The following is a 20800-nucleotide window of genomic DNA, read 5'->3' on the forward strand; positions in this document are numbered from 1 at the left end:
TACATACATGACATTACTTATCCTGTACTGATCCTGAGTTACATCCTGTATTATACTCCAGAGCTGAACTCACTATTCTGCTGCTGGTGCAGTCACTGTGTACATACATGACATTACTTATCCTGTACTGATCCTGAGTTACATCCTGTATTATACCCCAGAGCTGCACTCACTATTCTGCTGCTGGTGCAGTCACTGTGTACATACATGATATTACTTATCTTGTACTGATCCTGAGTTACATCCTGTATTATACCCAAGAGCTGCACTCACTATTCTGCTGCTGGTGCAGTCACTGTGTACATACATGACATTACTTATCCTGTACTGATCCTGAGTTACATCTTGTATTATACCCCAGAGCTGCACTCACTATTCTGCTGCTGGTGCAGTCACTGTGTACATACATGATATTACTTATCTTGTACTGATCCTGAGTTACATCCTGTAAATCTTTTATTTTATATATAAAAATGAAAAACATTACAACAATAAACATAAATCAAGCCATAACTTCTGGCAAAACAAAACAATAATAATAATAACAAAACAATAATACAAACTAAAAGAGACTTACGAAAATCTCCTGGCCCAGCCACACACACACCACACAATCAGCATTATAAAACAAAACCTTCACCCAATCCCACCACCTAATTTTTTTTTTTTTTTTATATAATTTTTTATAATAAATTTTTTTTTTTTTTTTTTTCCATAAATAACTAAAGGATACACAGCAAAAAAAAGACAAACAGGAAATAAAAACATTAAATATAAACTAACTAAATCCCACGCCCATCACCCTCCCACCCAGACACTGGTCTAACGTCCAAAGTCCGCGCTATATAGTCCAGACCAGTGCCCAGGATCATATTGTCCGAATCCCGCCCACCCCCCTCCCAACCTAACACCCTAACACCAACACCCCAAAACCAACCAAGCTATATACACATTAACTATAACTACATAAATACACACTGTACACAAAATACAAACACATTAAACATATCAACATATAACAAACCAACCACATAAAGCCCAGGATCGGCGCCTGCAAGCCCCTACATCACTATAACCTCAGATACAAAACAAAAATCTACAGTGTCAGCTTCAGCCCAACACCAGGAGCGGAGATGACAGACTAAGGGACACTAAAGGAGAACCCCCTCCAAAGGAGAGAGGCCCTCCCCGTGCCCAGCCTCTCATACTCCAGAGAGCGCACCTTCACCAGGTCACCCAGAATGTTCCTAACCACCTCAACCACCGGGAGGATTTTACGCTGCGTCGATACTAAACACCGTGCGTTCCACGTGTGGTACCTGACCACTAGACTAACTAGGAATAACGTGCAGCGGTCCCGGCCACCCAGGCCTCTGAATGCTCCATAGGCCCACTCCGCATAGGAGAGACCGGCCAACCCGGGCCAATGGATGGAAGCGCCCACCCGGTTGTACACCTCTGTGTTAAAGGGGCACTGAAGCAGGAAGTGGTCCATGCTCTCCAGCAGACCACCGCACTCCTCCCGGGGACAACCCCTTTCCTCAGAGCTCCTACACTTCAGATTGTCCCTCACACACAGCTTTCCATGGAAGCAGCGCCAAGTCAAGTCCCAAAACTTCAAGGGGATCCTGATGGAATTCAAAAGACCTAAACCCACCCCAAGATCCCGACTTGGGCAATCCCTGAGGGCCAGAGGCTTCTGGAAATGGGTCAACAGAACCCTTTTGTCAAGGATTTTCCTCGACATGGTCCTGATCTCCCACATTCCCAGACCCCACCGGCGAATCACCTTCAGAACCGGGGTAGCGTAAGCCGGAAGATGCCCATGTGGTGTACGGAGATCCTTCACTCGCCCTCCTGTCTCCCATTCCTGGAAGAAAGGCCGAAACCATCCCCTGCAGGAGTATACCCACGGAGGAGCCCTCTCTTTCCAGAGGTTTGCGATATTGATCTTAAGAAAGGTATTCACTAGGAACACCACAGGGTTGACCATACACAACCCTCCTTGTCTCCTCGTGCGGTAAGTAACCTCCCTCTTGATTAGGTTCAGCCTATTCCCCCATAACAGCTGGAAGAACAGACTGTAGACCCGAGTCCAGAGGGGTTCTGGCAACATGCACACACTGCCCAGATATATCAGCAATGGGAGCAGGTAAGTTTTAATCAAGTTCACCCTTTCCCTGAGGGTCAAAGACCAACCCTTCCACTGGTCCACCTTCTGGGCGGCGATCTTAAGCCTGCCGTCCCAGTTTTGCATGGGGTAATCCCCCTGGCCAAATTCGATGCCGAGAACTTTGGCGGAGCCCTGGGGCCCTGGAAGAGTGTCCGGGAGATCAAAGCCTGGATCCCCCTCTCCCAGCCAGAGACTCTCACACTTATCCCGGTTGATCTTGGACCCAGAAGCCTCTGAGTAGCGGTCAACCTCTGACATCACCCATTGCGCCTCCCCTCTCGAGGACACAAAAACGGTGACATCATCAGCATACGCTACCACCCTTAGAGTGGCTTCCGGTGCCGCCTGGTCCATCCCGACTCCCACCAACGGCCCACGATCAACCCTCCTAAGGAATGGGTCAATCGCGAACACGTATAAAAGTGGGCTCAGAGGACAACCCTGGCGAACACCAGACCCGACCTCAAAAGAGCGGCCAATCCAACCGTTCACAAGCGGGAAACTCTCTGCCCCTGCGTACAAAACCTTTAGCCAATTGACAAACTCCCCCGGCAGGCCATACCTCAGAAGGACAGACCAGAGGTACTCGTGGTTAACCCGATCAAACGCTTTTGCCTGATCCAAGGACAGCAAGTACCCCTTCCAGTTACCAGCCCTGCCCTGCTCCACTGCCTCCCGAACACAAAGCACAGCACTAAATGTACTGCGGCCTGGAACAGAGCAGTGCTGGGTCCCCGAAAGGAGCCGGGGCGCAAACTGCACCAGCCGATTAAACAGCACCTTTGCCAAAACCTTTCTGTCCGCATTGAGAAGCGCTATGGGACGCCAGTTCTCAATACGAGATCGGTCCTTACCCTTTGACAGGATGATCAGGGCAGACCTCCTCATTGACTTCGGCAGAGCGCCCGAGGAAAGACACTCATTGAATACCTCAGTCAAGAGGGGAACCAAGGCGTCCTTAAAGGTCTTATAAAACTCGGATGTTAAGCCATCCGGACCCGGCGATTTCTTGAGGGCGAGCCCTTCAATCGCCCGGCTGACTTCCTCTTCCCTGATCATCTCTGTCAAAACATCAAGAGAGGGGTCTACTCCTGGCTCAGGGACAGTTTCAGCCAGGAAAGCCGACATCACATCCCGATCTAGATCCTTCCTGCCCAAGAGGTGCGAGTAGAAGGATCTGACGACCTCCAGAATCCCTGATCTGGACCTTTTCAGGGATCCCGTACTGTCAACCAGTCCTGTGACAACTTTACCATTCACTGACATCTTGCAGTTTCTGTAAGGGTCGGGCGAGCGGTATTTCCCGTAATCCCTCTCAAAAACCAAAGATGCGTGTCTATCGTACTGACACCTCTTCAGCAAGGATTTCACTCTGGAGATGTCCTCACGACTACCTCCAGTCGAGACGAGATGCTCGAGTTTCCTCCTCAGGCCCTGATACAGGCGGTACCTGTCCAGGCTCCTGAGGCTCGAGAGCTGGCGGAAGAATCTCGCCACCCTTTTCTTGAGCATCTCCCACCACTCTGACTTACTGCTACAAAGGCCCAGCAATGGTACCTGGCTCTGAAGAAAGTCCTCAAAGGATTGTCTTATCTCTGCTTCTTCCAGGAGAGACGAATTGAGCTTCCAGTAGCCTCTTCCCATCCGGGGGGTCTCTGTAACATTCAGAGAAAACAAAATTAGACAGTGGTCGGAGAACTCCACCTCAACAACGGACACTGCTGAAGAAATGGCTTCCTCCTTTAAATAAAACCTGTCTATTCTAGACCTGCAGCTACCCCTATAATAGGTGAACCCCGCGTGGCCTGGGGTGTGCCGGATGTGGACATCCACCAGGCGAGCCTCACTAGCTATGCTATTAAGAGCGACGCTATCATAAGTCAGCTTGTCTCTGGAACCTCCCCTATCCTGGGACCTCGTGACAGCATTGAAGTCCCCTCCAAAGACCACCTGCCGACTTGTAAAAAGGTAGGGCTTGATCCTCATAAAGAGACACTTCCTGTCCCACTTGGACTGGGGACCATAGATGTTAATTAGGCGCAGTTCTTGTCCCTTCATGAGGACATCCAGGATCAGGCACCTCCCCATTTCTAACTCAATAACTCGTCGGCATTCTACCGGCGCGGTAAAAAGGACCGCCACTCCGCTATACGGCTCGGCCGCAAGAGACCAATAGGAAGGCCCGTGTCTCCATTCCCTCTTAGCTTTAAACACGGCCGCCAAATCTGGCAGCCTGGTCTCCTGCAAAAATAAAATGTCGGCTTCAACACGGCCGAGAAAATCAAAGGCCGCAAATCTAGCCGCATCAGACTTAATGCTGGCGACATTAATGGACGCCAGCGTCAACGGAGTGGGTGCCGCCATCATGAGTGATTGAGTTAGACGGCTTTTTTCTTACTGCCTCCCTTCCCTCTACTGTCCTCTGAGGATGATCCCTTTTCCCTTTTACCTTCAGAATTGGGGCAGCTTCTCTTTAATGAGATTGTGGTGTCCATATTATTACTGGCCCCCAAGGACCCACCCGGACCACCCTCTCCTTCGTCCTTGTCTCCTGACTCTGAGTCAGTCTCCCACTCTGAGGACCCAGCTTCCCCAGAGGATAGAGACTCGGCGCCCCCTGCAGGCTGCTCCGCCGCCACCTCCAGAACCCCACCCTCAGCCTCTCTTCCCGAGGAGGCGATCTCATCGAGGGTGAGGAACCGGTTGGAAAGCTCAACCAGAGGGGAGGAAGTTTTCCCTTCCTTAGGTACCTTAGATAGGCCGCGTTTTTTCTTTTTCTGCTTGCGCTTATTTTCTAGCCAAATCCTGTTATCCTCATCCATACTCTCATAATGGGAGGACGTGGAGGACATGGCACCTTTCTCGCGCTCCATCCTCCTGACCTCCTCATCCAACTCATCATCCCTCAGGGCCTCAGTAGCATGACCAGCCTCTGAGGAAGGACCCAGGGTCACCCCAGCAACCTGAGGCTTCCCCAGGTCTCTCCCTTTTTGTCTGGCCTCAAGCCGCCTCAACTGAGAAGGTGACTTATTCTTGCTTTTCTTCACAGGCCCCTTAGCTCCTCCACCTCTGCTGGTACCTTCCCCAGCAGAAGCAACCTCCTGGCTCTCCTCCACTGGGGTCACAACCGCATTGGCAAAGGAGCGAGGACAACGGCTGAAAGGGTGACCGAGCTCACCACACAGGTTACACCTAATGTCCTTACAGGATGCAGCGAGATGACCTAGCCCACCACACAACGCACACTTCTGCACTTGGCAGCTGGCGCTAAAGTGTGTGGGGTCACCGCACCTGTGACAGACCTTCGGCTGCCCCTGGTAGAAAATCAGGATTCTGTCTCGCCCAAGAAAGGCTGAAGAGGGAATGTGGGCGACTGTGCCGCCTGAACACTTCAACTTCATCATGAAGGTCCAGGCTCCAGACCAAATGCCAAATTCATCGCGGTTTTTCTGAGGTACCTGTACAACCTCACCATAACGACTTAGCCAAGTCATGATGTCCATGCAAGAAAGTGACTCGTTACGGGTCAAAACGGTCACCTTCTTGACTGTGTTTTGGCGAGACACTGCTTGCACAGCAAAGTCTCGCCATGCGGGCTCGTTCTTTGCCAGCTCATAATTCGACCAGAAGAGCTCTAAGCCCTCCGGCCGAACAAAGCTGACATCGAACTCCGGAGTACCATAAGGATGTATCAGGGCAAAGATGTCACTAGCCCTGAAGTTCATCTTCAGGAGGAGCTCCACCACCCTTGACCTGGGTGGGCATGCGTCACTGCCCCTCCAGCGAAGACGAACCACATTCCTACGGGCAGCTCCGGGCCCAGTTGTGGGTAAAGACCATACAGTCTCTCCCCCCCTTTTCTCTTGGAAGGCTGCCAGGCCATGCCTGTCTGTCCAGAAGGACAGATCAACCTCTCTCCCCTCTACAGTGATTGACTTTTCCCCTCTCCTGAGAGCCTCCAGAAGACGCCTTTGCAAAACGCTGTTCCCAGAGCCAGGAGACAAGGAGTTAACCCCACTTGCCCCAGCGGTGACACTCGCATAGCTCCTTATGGGAGCGGCCACCACTGGGGGTGCAGATGGTCCAGCACTCACACCAGGATCCCCCTCAGCGCCATTCACCACCCCAACATTCACCACACTATGTACAATACTGCCTCGCTTCCTTGCATCACTCACACCAGCTGGGCCAGGAGGACCTGGGGTTGCCTCGGCGTCACTGGGCACTGGGGGTAGAGCCACCTCCATAGCTGATACAGCCTGAGAAGAGGCAGCTCCAACCCCGATCTTATTTGTGCCCTCTGCCTCATTGGCATTAACCCCTTGTTGTCCAGCAGTTTTTATGATGTTTGAGCATCGCTGCTCGATTGGTGGTAGAGGCCTCTTGTCCTTACAGACTCCAGACAGTTTTTTTGCCCCTTTTATGTCTTCAGAGTTTGATGCACCAATACAGAATAATACTTTTTCTGCGCCTTTCTCTGCAGGCTGCACGGGATGTTTGGGAGGCGCCGCACTACAAGCCCCAGCAGCCCCATCACACTGCCGCTGCTCACCGGAGCAAGCAACAGCGCTAAGGGCCACAGGAGCCACCGCCACTGCCCCTGGCACTGGGCCACCCCCCCCTCCCACTAGGGGGCGGCGCACAGTACCAGGACCTGCTGGATCGCCCTCACTGTCCGGCCTTTCGGCCGATGCCTTCCCTGCACCATCCTTGCTACTACAAACAAGGCTGGTGCTCTGCGCCATGATGGAACGTGGCTTTGCACTCTCCCCGCACCCTGGCACCGGGTCCACTGCAGGACTCGTGCTGGGCTGGGCAACGGGGCCTACACGACAGGCTGGCACTGCTGCCCGCCCGGAGGGAACAGGGAGGGGACGAAACACCAGATTCACCTCCTGAGACGCCTTGATCTTCTTGGCTCTCTTCTTTCTCTTTTGGTCGTCATCTGGCAAATCATCGCCGAAGGAGAAGTTCTGGAGGTGAACTGGGGACTCAAGCTGACGGATCTGAGCCATTAGCGCCCCCCCCTGGCCGCTGTCATCACTTTCCTCCTCCAGGTTGGCAGAGCCGCAGCCTGATGGTAATGGCGCTTGCTCCGCAGGCAGCCTGTCGTGCGAGGCCTGCTGGTGTTGGTGCAGGCCACCAGACGGACACGGCAGGTCTTCCTCATCCTCCTCATCATCGCCATCATCCGCCTGGATCTCAAGCCCCTTCAGCTTTCTCAGCTGCTCCTGGCGCATGTCATCAAACCGGGCGTCATTCTCCAGCTTTTCACGAAACGGACCGCTGTGCTCACGGATAAGATGACGCTTCTCCTGCAGAGCGGTGACCTCGGCTTTTAGTCTGTCTATGGTGTTAAGAAGATCAGACTTTTTCTTTCTCTGCGTAGCCACCCCCGCTAGGGCCAAGGTCTCCCTTATCTCCTCCTGGAGCCTCCTCAGCGCTTTTCCAGCTTCCTCGTACTCACGGAGGTGCTCAGCAATCCGGGAGCCATAGATGGAAGCAGACTCCCGGGCCTTAAGATCACCCCATGCTTTTTGCACACCCCCGTGAGCACCCAGCTTTTCAGCTGAACCACCCAGCTTTCCCGCACATACATCCAGCTTTCCAGGAGGAGCACTTAGGCTGATGTCACTTGCCTTGATCTTCTGTGTTCCGGAGACCTTGCGGCTTCCCTGGGTCTTGGGGGTGGCAGCCGAGGTCACATCGCTGCGTCCTTGGCTCCGGGCAGATCTTCTCACGCCATCAGTTTTGGCCGGTAACTTGCTTTTCCTGCCCCCCGCCGGCCTGGTCCGGGAGACAGGAGCCTGGGACTTTCCAGCTTGATTCATCCCAGAGAACCCACTCCCTCCCTGGGGAGGAGAGAGCAGGCCTGGGTGGATTGGGTTTGCTCCAGGTGGTGCAGGAGCTCAGCAGCACACAACCACACCCGTCAGTAGCTCACAGCAGAATGACAATGCACTCACTATTCTGCTGCTGGTGCAGTCACTGTGTACATACATGACATTACTTATCCTGTACTGATCCTGAGTTACATCCTGTAAATCTTTTATTTTATATAAAAGTGAAAAACATAACAATAATAAACATAAATAAAGCCATAACTTCTGGCAAAAGAATTACAAAAGAACAAATATAAACGAAAATAAACTTACAAAACCTCCTGGCCCAGCCACACACACTCAGCATGAAAACAAACAAAACCTTCACCCAGTCCCACCACCTAAATTTTTTTTTTTTTTTTTTTTTTTTTTTTTTATATCAAAATACACAGCAAAATACACATAAATAAATAAACAAAAAATAAACACAGAAATAACAATGAATATAACGGAAATAACATTAATAACAATAAATAACATAAAATATAACTAACTAAATCCCACGCCTATCACCCTCCCCCCCCAGACACTGGTCTAACGTCCAAAGTCCGCGCTATATAGTCCAGACCAGTGCCCAGGATCGTATAGTCCAAGTCCCGTCCACCCCCCTCCCAACCTAACACCCTAACACCAACACCCCAAAACCAACCAACCTATATACACACAAGAACTATAACTACATATAACTATATCACACTGTACACAAGATACAAACACATTAAACATATCAACATATATCAAAACCACATAAAGCCCAGGTTCGGCGCCTGCAAGCCCCTACATCACTATAACCTCATATACAAAACAAAAATCTACAGTGTCAGCTTCAGCCCAACACCAGGAGAGGAGATGACAGACTAAGGGACACTAAAGGAGAACCCCCTCCAAAGGAGAGAGGCCCTCCCCGTGCCCAGCCCCTCATACTCCAGAGAGCGCACCTTCACCAGGTCACCCAGAATGTTCCTAACCACCTCATCCACCGGGAGGATTTTACGCTGCGTCGAAACTAAGCACCGTGCGTTCCACGTGTGGTACCTGACCACTAGACTAACTAGGAATAAAGTGCAGCGGTCCCGGCCACCCAGGCCTCTGAATGCTCCATAGGCCCACTCCGCATAGGAGAGACCAGCCAACCCGGACCAATGGATGGAAGCGCCCACCCGGTTGTACACCTCTGTGTTAAAGGGGCACTGAAGCAGGAAGTGGTCCATGCTCTCCAGCAGGCCACCGCACTCCTCCCGGGGACAACCCCTTTCCTCAGAGCTCCTACACTTCAGATTGTCCCTCACACACAGCTTTCCATGGAAGCAGCGCCAAGTCAAGTCCCAAAACTTCAAGGGGATCCTGATGGAATTCAATAAACTCAAACCCACCCCAAGATCCCGACTTGGGCAATCCCTGAGGGCCAGAGGCTTCTGGAAACGGGCAAACAGAACCCTTTTGTCAAGGGTTTTCCTCGACATGGTCCTGATCTCCCACATTCCCAGACCCCACCGGCGAATCACCTTCAGAACCGGGGTAGCGTAAGCCGGAAGATGCCCATGCGGTGTGCGGAGATCCTTCACTTGTCCTCCTGTCTCCCATTCCTGGAAGAAAGGCCGAAACCATCCCCTGCAGGAGTATACCCACGGAGGAGCCCTCTCTTTCCAGAGGTTTGCTACATTGATTTTAAGAAAGGTATTCACTAGGAACACCACAGGGTTGACCATACACAACCCTCCTTGTCTCCTCGTGCGGTAAGTAACCTCCCTCTTGATTAGGTTCAGCCTATTCCCCCATAACAGCTGGAAGAACAGACTGTAAACCCGAGTCCAGAGGGGTTCTGGCAACATGCACACACTGCCCAGGTAAATCAGCAATGGGAGCAGGTAAGTTTTGATCAGATTAACCCTTTCTCTGAGGGTCAAAGACCAACCCTTCCACTGGTCCACCCTCTGAGCGGCGATCTTAAGCCTGCCGTCCCAGTTTTGCATGGGGTAATCCCCCTGGCCAAATTCGATGCCGAGAACTTTGGCAGAGTCTTGGGGCCCTGGAAGAGTGTCCGGGAGATCAAAGCCTGGACCTCCCTCTCCCAGCCAGAGACTCTCACACTTATCCCGGTTGATCTTGGACCCAGAAGCCTCTGAGTAGCGGTAGACCTCTGACATCACCCATTGCGCCTCCCCTCTCGAGGACACAAAAACAGTGACGTCATCAGCATACGCTACCACCCTTAGAGTGGCTTCCGGTGCTGCCCGGTCCATCCCGACTCCCACCAACGGCCCACGATCAACCCTCCTAAGGAATGGGTCAATCGCGAACACGTACAGTAGTGGGCTCAGAGGACAACCCTGGCGAACACCAGACCCAACCTCAAAAGAGCGGCCAATCCAACCGTTCACAAGCGGGAAACTCTCTGCCCCTGCGTACAAAACTTTCAGCCAATTGACAAACCCACCCGGCAGGCCATACCTCAGAAGGACAGACCAGAGGTACTCGTGGTTAACCCGATCAAACGCTTTTGCCTGATCCAAGGACAGCAAGTACCCCTTCCAGTTACCAGCCCTGCCCTGTTCCACTGCCTCCCGGACACAAAGCACAGCACTAAATGTACTGCGGCCTGGAACAGAGCAGTGCTGGGTCCCCGAAAGGAGCCGGGGTGCAAACTGCACCAGCCGATTAAACAGCACCTTTGCCAAAACCTTTCTGTCCGTATTGAGAAGCGCTATGGGACGCCAGTTCTCAATACGAGATCGGTCCTTACCCTTTGACAGGATGATCAGGGCAGACCTCCTCATTGACTTCGGCAGAGCGCCCGAGGAAAGACACTCATTGAATACCTCAGTCAAGAGGGGAACCAAGGCGTCCTTAAAGGTCTTATAAAACTCAGATGTTAAGCCATCCGGACCCGGCGATTTCTTGAGGGCGAGCCCTTCAATCGCCCGGCTGACTTCCTCTTCCCTAATCATCTCTGTCAAAACATCAAGAGAGGGGTCTACTCCTGGCTCAGGGACAGTTTCAGCCAGGAAAGCCGACATCACATCCCGATCTAGATCCTTCCTGCCCAAGAGGTGCGAGTAGAAGGATCTGACGACCTCCAGAATCCCTGATCTGGACCTTTTCAGGGATCCCGTACTGTCAACCAGTCCTGTGACAACTTTACCATTCACTGACATCTTGCAGTTTCTGTAAGGGTCGGGCGAGCGGTATTTCCCGTAATCCCTCTCAAAAACCAAAGATGCGTGTCTATCGTACTGACACCTCTTCAGCAAGGATTTCACTCTGGAGATGTCCTCACGACTACCTCCAGTCGAGACGAGATGCTCGAGTTTCCTCCTCAGGCCCTGATACAGGCGGTACCTGTCCAGGCTCCTGAGGCTCGAGAGCTGGCGGAAGAATCTCGCCACCCTTTTCTTGAGCATCTCCCACCACTCTGACTTACTGCTACAAAGGCCCAGCAATGGTACCTGGCTCTGAAGAAAGTCCTCAAAGGATTGTCTTATCTCTGCTTCTTCCAGGAGAGACGAATTGAGCTTCCAGTAGCCTCTTCCCATCCGGGGGGTCTCTGTAACATTCAGAGAAAACAAAATTAGACAGTGGTCGGAGAACTCCACCTCAACAACGGACACTGCTGAAGAGATGGCTTCCTCCTTTAAATAAAACCTGTCTATTCTAGACCTGCAGCTACCCCTATAATAGGTGAACCCCGCGTGGCCTGGGGTGTGCCGGATGTGGACATCCACCAGGCGAGCCTCACTAGCTATGCTATTAAGAGCGACGCTATCATAAGTCAGCTTGTCTCTGGAACCTCCCCTATCCTGGGACCTCGTGACAGCATTGAAGTCCCCTCCAAAGACCACCTGCCGACTTGTAAAAAGGTAGGGCTTGATCCTCATAAAGAGACACTTCCTGTCCCACTTGGACTGGGGACCATAGATGTTAATTAGGCGAAGTTCTTGTCCCTTCATGAGGACATCCAGGATCAGGCACCTCCCCATTTCTAACTCAATAACTCGTCGGCATTCTACCGGCGCGGTAAAAAGGACCGCCACTCCGCTATACGGCTCGGCCGCAAGAGACCAATAGGAAGGCCCGTGTCTCCATTCCCTCTTAGCTTTAAACACGGCCGCCAAATCTGGCAGCCTGGTCTCCTGCAAAAATAAAATGTCGGCTTCAACACGGCCGAGAAAATCAAAGGCCGCAAATCTAGCCGCATCAGACTTAATGCTGGCGACATTAATGGACGCCAGCGTCAACGGAGTGGGTGCCGCCATCATGAGTGATTGAGTTAGACGGCTTTTTTCTTACTAACTCCCTTCCCTCTACTGTCCTCTGAGGATGATCCCTTTTCCCTTTTCCCTTCAGAATTGGGGCAACTTCTTTTTAACGAAATTGAGGTGTCCATGTTATTACTGGCCCCCAAGGACCCACCCGGACCACCCTCTCCTTCGTCCTTGTCTCCTGGCTCTGAGTCAGTCTCCCACTCTGAGGACCCAGCATCCCCAGAGGATAGAGACTCGGCGCCCCCTGCAGGCTGCTCCGCCGCCACCTCCAGAACCCCACCCTCAGCCTCTCCTTCCGAGGAGGCGATCTCATCGAGGGTGAGGAACTGGTTGGAAAGCTCAACCAGAGGGGAGGAAGTTTTCCCTTCCTTAGGTACCTTAGATAGGCCGCGTTTTTTCTTTTTCTGCTTGCGCTTATTTTCTAGCCAAATCCTGTTATCCTCATCCATACTCTCATAATGGGAGGACGTGGAGGACATGGCACCTTTCTCGCGCTCCATCCTCCTGACCTCCTCATCCAACTCATCATCCCTCAGGGCCTCAGTAGCATGACCAGCCTCTGAGGAAGGACCAAGGGTCACCCCAGCAACCTGAGGCTTCCCCAGTTCTCTCCCTTTTTGTCTGGCTTCAAGCCGCCTTAACTGAGAAGGCGACTTCTTCTTGCTTTTCTTCACAGGCCCCTCAGCTCCTCCACCTCTGCTGGTACCTTCCCCAGCAGAAGCAACCTCCTGGCTCTCCTCCACTGGGGTCACAACCGCATTGGCAAAGGAGCGAGGACAACGGCTGAAAGGGTGACCGAGCTCACCACACAGGTTACACCTAATGTCCTTACAGGATGCAGCGAGATGACCTAGCCCACCACACAAAGCGCACTTCTGCACTTGGCAGCTGGCGCTAAAGTGTGTGGGGTCACCGCACCTGTGACAGACCTTCGGCTGCCCCTGGTAGAAAATCAGGATTCTGTCCCGCCCAAGAAAGGCTGAAGAGGGAATGTGGGCGACTGTGCCGCCTGAACACTTCAACTTCATCATGAAGGTCCAGGCCCCAGACCAAATGCCAAATTCATCGCGGTTTTTCTGAGGTACCTGTACAACCTCACCATAACGACTGAGCCACGTCATGATGTCTGTCAAGGAGATATTAATTGTGAATGTATAAGACTGGTTTAACTTTAGGGCAATTACAAACTTTGTTTAAATAGTTGGCATCTATTGAAGCGTCCAGGCAGCTTTTATGACATCCTGGAGCTTTTACAGCCTGATAACCTCTGAACTGAAGACTGGTCTGTTCAGACCCCAAAGGACATTTGGTCTCCCTACCCCCCCCCTCTTCTGCATCAGGATTTGGAAACAAAAGACTGTTTAAATATTCCTGGACTCTCCCCCCTCATTAACACTTTGCCCAATCGTGAATGACCCTCTGGACTAATTAATGAATGGGAGGTTCTGAAATCTGAACCAAACTGAGAAGTTATAAAACAATATGAAATCCAAGAATTGGTGTTCACATTTTGGGGGCTGCTTGACAAGCTGAGTGTGTCCCTTATTTCTCCCACCTCCAGGGAACAGGATTTACTTTAAGTTGTAAGTTTCTGTTATTTTTCTCCCTTTTTATTTTATAACTGTTTTGCCGTGTTGTGTGTCATTTTATTCTGTAATTCTTTTGTTTTTAATATCTTTTTATGCACTGATCAACTTTTTGTAATTAAAGCTTTTCACTTTAATTTTGGTCCCTGTATGCTCTGCGAACTCATAGCCTTGTGAAGTGTGGTTAACTGTGTGACTGCTGGAGTGCTGAGTGTGACAAGGTGACTGCTTGAGAGCAAGAGTTGATGTAGAGTGGGATACTTATTGGTCCCGGTATAAATGCAATAAGTGGTGGCAGCGGGTCTGGTTCTGGTGCTGGAGCTGTATGAGGTGTGATTTAGGCTCAATTTGTGTCCTGAGTGAAAGGTGAGCGCAAGTTTGAGTAGGCTAAATTAACCCGTACAGTTGCACCCCACGTCACGTGACGAGGCGGCGGCGTCCTCGCCGTGACAAATTGGTGGCAGCGGTGGGATAAATTCATTTTTGTCAGAGCATTAAGTGTTGGGATTAAGTAACTAACCCCTGCACTTAAGGACTAGTGGAATCCTTGCGAGGAGTACCCTAGTTTTACACGGACCAAATCAGTGCTGTTCTAAGACACACGTGCAAACAGTTTCCCTTCCCCGTTTTTCTTTTCTATCTTTTATTTGGCAAAGGTTGCACTCAGTGATGGCAACCATCTACAAGAGACAGAGCAAGGAGGCTCTAGTCCACCTCTGTGAGCAGAGAGGTATCGACCCGGCTGACAAGTCCAAAGAGCTGCTGGTTTGTGCTTTGATGGAGCAAGATGCCGAGCAAGGATCTGGCACGGCTCAAGGGAGCCAAGATATGGACATTAATCCTGGAAGAGTTTCCCCTGAGGCTACCCACAGCAGGAGCCCTCAGGTAGGCATGGATGTGTCTCTACAAATGGCCCTACAGCAGCTAGGTGAATGTGATCCTAGCCTGCGTATGCAGCTTATCCTTCAGTTTAATCAGGCAGCTGCAGAGCGAGAGAAGGAGAGAGCAGCCGCAGAGCGAGAGGAGAGAGCGGCCGCAGAGAGAGAGGAGAGAGCAGCCGCAGAGCGCCAGGCTGATAGAGAATTCAGGCTGGAAATGGCGCGTATTGAAAGGGGTATCAATTCTGTGCAACCCCAATCCCAAGATGTAGACCCCAAAAGACCTCGTCAAGAACGTTTTCCAGTACTGGACAAGGATGGGGACTTGGACATTTTTCTGCGATCTTTTGAGAAGACCTGCAGACAATACCATCTGCCCCGTGAGCAGTGGGCACAGTATTTGAGCCCAGGGCTAAGAGGCAAAGCCCTGGAAGTATTTGCTGACCTTCCTCTTGAGCTTGATGAGGACTATGATGCTATAAAAGCTGCTTTGATTAAAAAGTACAACTTAACTCCAGAGGTGTATCGTAGGAAATTCCGGAGTGTAAAGCGAGAAACAACTGCGAGCTACGCTGATACAGTAGGCAACTTAAGGACTACCTTTCTACAGTGGACCCGAGGACTTTCTGTCAACAGCCGTGAGGACCTGGAGGATCTCATGATAAAAGATCAGTTTCTGCACATGTGTCCTGTGGATGTACGACAGTTTGTTTGTGACAGGGAGCCTAAAACTGCGGATGAAGCTGCGCAGATTGCAGACTCCTATACTGCCAACCGGATGCCTGAAGCCAAGAGGGAAACATCCCCCCAAAGGTCCTCCAGCTGGAAGGAGAAACAAGCCAGGACAACATCACAGCCTTCTGTCTCCAAAGTGGGTGAGAACATTACACTGAGGGAGTCTATAAATCAGGGGGATATGCGCAAATGTTTTATTTGTAACAAAGTGGGTCATCTGAGGTCTGCGTGCCCAGAGAGAGGGGCAACTGTCTACTCTACAGTACCAGTAGTCATGCTGCTTTCTGGTGATATGGACAAGTTACAGCACCATATGCAGACTGTGATAGTGGGTGATAGAGTCACCCAGGGATTAAGAGACTCAGGAGCAAGTTATTCATTGGTTCGCCCTGAGGTTATAAACCCTAAGGACATCATTCCAGAAAAGACTTTGCCTGTAAAGGGGATAACTGGGTGCCATCCAGGAGTGCCCGTCGCCAAGGTTTTTATGGACTGGGGTTCTGGTAGAGGTATCAGACAAGTGGGAGTGTCACAAGAATTGCCTGTGGATGTATTGTTGGGAAATGATTTGGGAAAAATGACAACTGTGTATGTGCCTGATGTACAACAATCATGTGAGAAAATGGGCAGAAGCCCAAGGGGACTGGTCTGGGAGGGAGGACAGGATAGCAAGAGCAAGGCTATGCCTGCTCCAGAACCAGAGGTGTCCCAGTATGAGGAAGCTACGGGGGAGGGGGTGGTGAATGGGCCCCCAGAGATAACCATGCAGTCAGCAGATATGGTGAAGGGTGTGAGAGGCTGCCAAGATGGAGTCTCTGAATCTGCACCTCAAAGCTCTAAGGTCCTGAGTGTGGATCTGGTGGAGGCCATTACTCAAGGAGAGGTCCTAGAGCAGACAAGAGGTGTCAAGATGAGTAAGGCTCAGAGCATGAGCCACAAAGATGCCTCTACTCAGACTGGGGAGATGCAGTGTGTCTATGAGCCAAAGACAGCGTGTACACTAGAACCAGTGCTGAGAGAGGAGACTGGGGTCCACAGTGAGGTCGGGTTCCCAGTGATGAGTGTTGCCAGTGCAGTTTTGGGGAGCGATCAGAAAGGGGAGCAGGGGCATAGGGACTCTCAGGAGAGCGTTCAGTCAGTGGTCCAACCTAAGCCCTGTAGTATAAATGATAAAGAGAGGGACTCTAATAGCTGTACAGCTGGAAAACCAAAACATAATGTAATTGGGTACAGTAGTCCCACAACTAACTACATTGGTATTTCATCCAGCAGGGAGAGGGTTAAACGTTTCACACTTGGGAGAGGGGACACAGAACTTAGTGTTTCTGCAGCACAAAGCCATAAAGTCAGCAGGGGGTCCCAGCACAGCAATGTACAAGTGACCAGGGGAGATATTACTTCGCCTTATACACAGGACAAAGGACCAGGTGGTTGATGTGCACAGGTAATCACATCTTATGGCAATGATTTTTATGATACTGAACTTCTGCAATGTATTATTGGTAATTGGCTTGGGAAAATTTAAAATGGCGTGGGTCATTTCAAATTTGCCCAATCTTGAAAGGGGGAGGTGTCAAGGAGATATTAATTGTGAATGTATAAGACTGGTTTAACTTTAGGGCAATTACAAACTTTGTTTAAATAGTTGGCATCTATTGAAGCGTCCAGGCAGCTTTTATGACATCCTGGAGCTTTTACAGCCTGATAACCTCTGAACTGAAGACTGGTCTGTTCAGACCCCAAAGGACATTTGGTCTCCCTACCCCCCCCCTCTTCTGCATCAGGATTTGGAAACAAAAGACTGTTTAAATATTCCTGGACTCTCCCCCCTCATTAACACTTTGCCCAATCGTGAATGACCCTCTGGACTAATTAATGAATGGGAGGTTCTGAAATCTGAACCAAACTGAGAAGTTATAAAACAATATGAAATCCAAGAATTGGTGTTCACATTTTGGGGGCTGCTTGACAAGCTGAGTGTGTCCCTTATTTCTTCCACCTCCAGGGAACAGGATTTACTTTAAGTTGTAAGTTTCTGTTATTTTTCTCCCTTTTTATTTTATAACTGTTTTGCCGTGTTGTGTGTCATTTTATTCTGTAATTCTTTTGTTTTTAATATCTTTTTATGCACTGATCAACTTTTTGTAATTAAAGCTTTTCACTTTAATTTTGGTCCCTGTATGCTCTGCGAACTCATAGCCTTGTGAAGTGTGGTTAACTGTGTGACTGCTGGAGTGCTGAGTGTGACAAGGTGACTGCTTGAGAGCAAGAGTTGATGTAGAGTGGGATACTTATTGGTCCCGGTATAAATGCAATAAGTGGTGGCAGCGGGTCTGGTTCTGGTGCTGGAGCTGTATGAGGTGTGATTTAGGCTCAATTTGTGTCCTGAGTGAAAGGTGAGCGCAAGTTTGAGTAGGCTAAATTAACCCGTACAGTTGCACCCCACGTCACGTGACGAGGCGGCGGCGTCCTCGCCGTGACAATTTCGGCTGCCCCTGGTAGAAAATCAGGATTCTGTCCCGCCCAAGAAAGGCTGAAGAGGGAATGTGGGCGACTGTGCCGCCTGAACACTTCAACTTCATCATGAAGGTCCAGGCCCCAGACCAAATGCCAAATTCATCGCGGTTTTTCTGAGGTACCTGTACAACCTCACCATAACGACTGAGCCACGTCATGATGTCCATGCAAGAAAGTGACTCGTTACGGGTCAAAACGGTCACTTTCCTGACTGTGTTTTGGCGAGACACTGCTTGCACAGCAAAGTCTCGCCATGCGGGCTCGTTCTTTGCCAGCTCATAATTCGACCAGAAGAGCTCTAAGCCCTCCGGCCGAACAAAGCTGACATCGAACTCCGGAGTACCATAAGGATGTATCAGGGCAAAGATGTCACTAGCCCTGAAGTTCATCTTCAGGAGGAGCTCCACCACCCTTGACCTGGGTGGGCATGCGTCACTGCCCCTCCAGCGAAGACGAACCACATTCCTACGGGCAGCTCCGGGCCCGGTTGTGGGTAAAGACCATACAGTCTCTCCCCCCCTTTTCTCTTGGAAGGCTGCCAGGCCATGCCTGTCTGTCCAGAAGGACAGATCAACATCTCTCCCCTCTACAGTGATTGACTTTTCCCCTCTCCTGAGAGCCTCCAGAAGACGCCTTTGCAAAACGCTGTTCCCAGAGCCAGGAGACAAGGAGTTAACCCCACTTGCCCCAGCGGTGACACTCGCATAGCTCCTTATGGGAGCGGCCACCACTGGGGGTGCAGATGGACCAGCACTCACACCAGGATCCCCCTCAGCGCCATTCACCACCCCCACATTCACCACACTATATACATTACTGCCTCGCTTCCTTGCATCACTGCCTCGCTTCCTTGCATCACTCACACCAGCTGGGCCAGGAGGACCTGGGGTTGCCTCGGCGTCACTGGGCACTGGGGGTAGAGCTACCTCCATAGCTGATACAGCCTGAGAAGAGGCAGCTCCAACCCCGATCTTACTTGTGCCCTCTGCCTCATTGGCATTAACCCCTTGTTGTCCTGCAGTTTTTATAATGTTTGAGCATCGCTGCTCGATTGGTGGTAGAGGCCTCTTGTCCTTACAGACTCCAGACAGTCTTTTTGCCCCTTTCATATCTTCAGAGTTTGATGCACCAATACAGAATAACACTTTTCCTGCGACTTTCTCTGCAGGCTGCACGGGATGTTTGGGAGGCGCCGCACTACAAGCCCCAGCAGCCCCATCACACTGCCGCTGCTCACCGGAGCAAGCAACAGCGCTAAGGGCCACAGGAGCCACCGCCACTGCCCCTGGCACTGGGCCACCCCCCCCTCCCACTGGGGGGCAGCGCACAGTACCAGGACCTGCCAGATCGCCCTCACTGTCCGGCCTTTCGGCCGATGCCTTCCCTGCACCATCCTTGCTACTACAAACAAGGCTGGTGCTCTGCGCCATGATGGAACGTGGCTTTGCACTCTCCCCGCACCCTGGCACCGAGTCCACTGCAGGATTCGTGCTGGGCTGGGTAACGGGGCCTACACGACAGGCTGGCACTGCTGCCCGCCCGGAGGGAACAGGGAGGGGACGAAACACCAGATTCACCTCCTGAGACGCCTTGGTCTTCTTGGGTCTCGTCTTCTTTCTCTTTTGGTCGTCACTCGGGATATCATCGCCGAAGGAGAAGTTCTGGAGGTGAACTGGGGACTCAAGCTGACGGATCTGAGCCATTAGCGCCCCCCCTGGCCGCTGTCATCACTTTCCTCCTCCAGGTTGGCAGAGCCGCAGCCTGATGGTAATGGCGCTTGCTCCGCAGGCAGCCTGTCGTGCGAGGCCTGCTGGTGTTGGTGCAGGCCACCAGACGGACACGGCAGGTCTTCCTCTTCCTCCTCATCATCGCCATCATCCGCCTGGATCTCAAGCCCCTTCAGCTTTCTCAGCTGCTCCTGGCGCATGTCATCAAACCTCGCATCATTCTCCAATTTTTCACGAAACGGACCGCTGTGCTCACGGATAAGATGACGCTTCTCCTGCAGAGCGGTGACCTCGGCTTTTAGTCTGTCTATGGTGGTAAGTAGATCAGACTTTTTCTTTCTCTGCGTAGCCACCCCCGCTAGGGCCAAGGTCTCCCTTATCTCCTCCTGGAGCCTCCTCAGCGCTTTTCCAGCTTCCTCGTACTCACGGAGGTGCTCAGCAATCCGGGAGCCATAGATGGAAGCAGACTCCCGGGCCTTAAGATCACCCCATGCTTTTTGCACACCCCCGTGAGCACCCAGCTTTTCAGCTGAACCACCCAGCTTTCCCGCACATACATCCAGCTTTCCAGGAGGAGCACTCAGGCTGATGTCACTTGCCTTGATCTTCTGTGAACCGGAGACCTTGCGGCTTCCCTGGGTCTTGGGGGTGGCAGCCGAGGTCACATCGCTGCGTCCTTGGCTCCGGGCAGATCTTCTCACCCCTTCTGCTTTGGCCGGTAACTTGTTTTTCCTGCCTCCCGCCGGCCTGGTCCGGGAGACAGGAGCCTGGGACTTTCCAGCTTGATTCATCCCAGAGAACCCACTCCCTCCCTGGGGAGGAGAGAGCAGGCCTGGGTGGATGGAGATTGCTCCAGGTGGTGCAGGAGCTCAGCAGCACACAACCACACCCGTCAGCAGCTCACAGCAGAATGAGAATGCACTCACTATTCTGCTGCTGGTGCAGTCACTGTGTACATACATGACATTACTTATCCTGTACTGATCCTGAGTTACATCCTGTATTATACCCCAGAGCTGCACTCACTATTCTGCTGCTGG

General features: G+C 51.6%; 1 protein-coding gene across 4 annotated transcripts in view; it reads right to left on the reverse strand.

The window, feature by feature from the left end:
* SLC44A5 (solute carrier family 44 member 5) overlaps positions 1–20800 on the reverse strand; it is a 159457-nt gene that overhangs the window by 35279 nt on the left and 103378 nt on the right. The gene's annotated exons all lie outside the window — the stretch shown is intronic.

The sequence above is a fragment of the Engystomops pustulosus genome, chromosome 10 (genome assembly GCF_040894005.1).
Source record: "Engystomops pustulosus chromosome 10, aEngPut4.maternal, whole genome shotgun sequence".
In the NCBI taxonomy this organism is placed as follows: Eukaryota; Metazoa; Chordata; class Amphibia; order Anura; family Leptodactylidae; genus Engystomops; species Engystomops pustulosus.